Consider the following 4,538-nt stretch of genomic DNA (forward strand, 5'->3'; position numbering starts at 1 on the left):
TAACTGAAAAGTGATGACACAGCAAAGTATTAGGAGCAAGTGGGAGATTCGCATGCATAGACATTTGACAGCAACCGACTGTTGCATCTATAACACGATTTCCAGCATTTTTTTTTGTGATGGGCAGTTCTCCTGTTCTTTAACAAGGATCAGTTCCGTTTCAGTCTTTCAAATATTTTCCAGGGCAATTTTGTTTTGTCAGCACTCTATAAAGCGAAGTAAAATACTTCATTCAACACTTTTAGATTATTACCTCCACTCACAAATATTTGTATCTAATAATTACGAGGGTGTGCTGAAAACTGATGCCTCCAAATTTTTATTCTGTTCTTAATATCGGTCGAGGTTACAAGACATGCTCATTACTTTGTCGCTTCGCTGAGCCAAGTTGCATCCCTTTGCCGCTCGATTTCTCAGAACTGTAGTGTGTAACATGGCAGTGTGAGGCGTAACTAAGTCGCGGCGCAGGGAAACTGAAAGCACAAATTCAAAAAAATGATCCAAATGGCTCTGAGCACTATGGGACTTGATATCTGAGGTCATCAGTCCCCTAGAACTTAGAACTACTTAAACCTAACTAACCTAAGGGCATCACACACATCCATGCCCGAGGCAGGATTCGAACCTGCGACCGTAGCACAAATTCAGAGACTTGGTCCAGACATGGATCACCCTCTGATTCAGCATGACGAAGTCAGACCACACACGAGCGATATCTGTAACAATCCGATGCTTGGGTTCACTGTGATCTATCGTCCTTCGTACAGCCCCGACTTGGCGCCATCCGACTTCCATCTGTTTCCAAAACTTAAGGAAGACCTTCGAGGACTTCACTTTGATAGTGATGAAGCGGTGCGAGCAGCGGTGGAGTTGTGCCTCCGTCAACAAAGTTAAACGTACTACAGAGACGGTATCAACAAATTGGTCTGTCGTTGCAGAAAATACGTTCATCGCCAGGGTGACTACGTTTAACAATAAATATGTTCATATGAAGAATAAAGATGCAGAATATTAATACGTTTGTTTTATTAAAAAGTTGTAAGAGTTTTCACATAAAATATTCAGAGGTATGGGGCTTCCATTTAGTTGTCCAACACAAAGTTTAAAACATCGAATTAAAGCGCATTTTTTTAGCGTTACTTTCGCGCTCAAATATGACATACGGCCATTGTAATGTTTATAATCTGTTACTCAGTCCCACAAGTAAATTACAACGTTTGCATTACAGTGACCTTTTATTATTCACGTATCGGGTACTAGTTGTTGCATACAAAAGATTCTAACTAAGAGGCGCGCGGGGTAGCCGTGTGGTCTGATCCGTCACAGGTTCGAATCCTCCCTCGGGCATGGGTGGCTGTGTTGTCCTTAGTGTAAGTTAGATTACGTTAGATTGAGTAGTGTGTGAGCCTAGGGACGGATGACCTCAGCAGTTTGGTTCCATAGTCGTAACCACAGATTTTTCTAACTGAGAAACATACATCTTAAAAATTACCAAGTTGCCAGCTTTCTCTGCTGGTAGCAGCACAGCAAGACAAAGCCGAAAAAGATATGATTTCTGGGATTAGCTATAGAAGAGTTTGCGTAGCTTAACTACGAACCAAAACGAAAAAGGATAACAAATATCTTTTAGCAGAATGGGAAGCAGTATTTGATGCTGTTTGACTCTAGGTATGGGAACTCCTGTACCACCAACAGCAAAAGAGCCTCTTAATCTTTCCCAGCACTAAGTACGCTTATTGGCTGATCCCTTCACGAAATTTATTTTCTTGTCGTCTACTGGTATTCAAAAAATTTTTGCTATAAACTTGTTCCATTGTGAGTTAGTGTCTCATGCCAGTCTTAAAACGCACGAATTAACAAGGCTATGTGAGTGCTACGAATGGCAACATGCCCATGTGCACAATGTCCTTAACTAAAAATAGTTTTACTGTCGACAGACCTATGTATAATGTGCTGTACTTCATTCACCATAATGACAACTTAGTATGAGGCACTAACTGACAATGAAACACGTTTTATAACAAAAATTACTTGAAGACCAGAAGGTGACAGTTGCCACTATCGAAACAGATTGTCAACAATGAAGACTAAATTATGCGATCCTGGGTATTGAAAGCTTGTTCCTGCGTAAAACATAGGTCGCTCCTTCTAAGTTCTCATATGATAAAATTTAAGCGCATTAGCGAACATTAATATGGGGTTTGTCCCTCTTCACCTTTATGATGGCTTGAGCTCTGCTGGACATTTTCAATGAGATATCTTTATGTCCATGGGGGAATGGCAGTCCTTTCTTCCTCAAGAGCCGGAACCAGAGAAGGTGGTGATCTTGCACACTGAGCTCTGAAACTAAGTCGATGTTCTAACTCATACCACAGGTGCTCCACTGGACTCAGGTCAGGGTTCACGGCAGGCCAATCCATTTCAGGAATGTTACTGTTCACAAACCAATGCGTCACAGAACGTGCTTTATGACAGGGTGCGCTATAATGCTTATATGCTCATCCTCTTCGACCTGTTACTCTCCTGTACTCGGTTCGTAATGCTATGAAAAAAGTTTATATCCTTCTGCATTTAGCAGTTTCTTAGAGGCATTGAGTAGACGACGCCCTAATCGCAAAAGACATTCCAATACCGTAGGACCACCTCCTCCATACTTCACTGTTGGCACTACACATGATGGCTGGTAATCTCCTCCAGCCATTCACCAAACCCAAACCCTTCCATGGGATTGCCAGAGAGTACAAATCTATTCAGCACTCCCTCACTAGTTTCCAGCCATTCAGTTTCCACTGTACCGTAAGTCTCTAGAGGAACGGAAGGTTCCAAATGATTGGAAAAGAGCACAGGTAGTCCCAGTCTTCAAGAAGGGTCGTCGAGCAGATGCCCAAAACTATAGACCTATATCTCTGACGTCGATCTGTTGTAGAATTTTAGAACATGTTTTTTGCTCGAGTATCATGTCGTTTTTGGAAACCCAGAATCTACTATGTAGGAATCAACATGGATTCCGGAAACAGCGATCGTGTGAGACCCAACTCCCTTTATTTGTTCATGAGACCCAGAAAATATTAGATACAGGCTCCCAGGTAGATGCTTTTTTTCTTGACTTCCGGAAGGCGTTCGATACCGTTCCGCACTGTCGCCTGATAAACAAAGTAAGAGCCTACGGAATATCAGACCAGCTGTGTGGCTGGATTGAAGAGTTTTTAGCAAACAGAACACAGCATGTTGTTATCAACGGAGAGACGTCTACAGACGTTAAAGTAACCTCTGGCGTGCCACAGGGGAGTGTTATGGGACCATTGCTTTTCACAATATATATAAATGACGTAGTAGATAGTGTCGGAAGTTCCATGCGGCTTTTCGCGGATGATGCTGTAGTATACAGAGAAGTTGCAGCATTAGAAAATTGTAGCGAAATGCAGGAAGATCCGCAGCGGATAGGCACTTGGTGCAGAGAGTGGCAACTGACCCTTAACATAGACAAATGTAATGTATTGTTAATACATAGAAAGAAGGATCCTTTATTGTATGATTATATGATAGCGGAACAAACACTGGTAGCAGTTACTTCTGTAAAATATCTGGGGGTATGCGTGCGGAACGATTAGAAGTGGAATGATCATATAAAATTAATTGTTGGTAAGGTGGGTACCAGGTTGAGATTCATTGGGAGAGTCCTTAGAAAATGTAGTCCATCAACAAAGGAGGTGGCTTACAAAACACTCGTTCGGCCTATACTTGAGTATTGCTCATCAGTGTGGGATCCGTACCAAATCGGGTTGACGGAGGAGATAGAGAAGATCCAAAGAAGAGCGGCGCGTTTCGTCACAGGGTTATTTGGTAACCGTGATAGCGTTACGGAGATGTTTAACAAACTCAAGTGGCAGACTCTGCAAGAAAGGCGCTCTGCATCGCGGTGTAGCTTGATGTCCAGGTTTCGAGAGGGTGCGTTTCTGGATGAGGTATCGAATATATTGCTTCCCCCTACTTATACCTCCCGAGGAGATCACGAATGTAAAATTAGAGAGATTAGAGCGCGCACAGAGGCTTTCAGACAGTCGTTCTTCCCGCGAACCATACGCGACTGGAACAGGAAACGGAGGTAATGACAGTGGCACGTAAAGTGCCCTCCGCCACACACCGTTGGGTGGCTTGTGGAGTATAAATGTAGATGTAGATGTAGATTCACTACCCAGTATCGGGGCCTTTATATCACCTCAAGCTTCGCTTAGCATTGACTGCAAAAATGTGTGGCCCATGAGGGGTTGTTCGACTACTGCACGCTATTTTTATCTCCCTACGCACAGTCAATGTAATGGCTGAACTGCTGCTAGCACTTCGGAATTCACGAATGATCCCGTCCGCTGACTCCATAAGATTTTTTACAGCCTCCCCCCCCCCCCGCAATGATCGACGGTCCCTGTCCTTCAGTACACATGGTCTGCTTGGTCTTGATTTAGCTGCGGTTTGTCCCTTCGCGTGTCCACTTCGCAATCACCAACACTACACCTGAACAGACCTTGGAGGATTGTAAT

Source organism: Schistocerca cancellata, chromosome 9 (assembly GCF_023864275.1).
Source record: "Schistocerca cancellata isolate TAMUIC-IGC-003103 chromosome 9, iqSchCanc2.1, whole genome shotgun sequence".
Classification (NCBI taxonomy): Eukaryota; Metazoa; Arthropoda; class Insecta; order Orthoptera; family Acrididae; genus Schistocerca; species Schistocerca cancellata.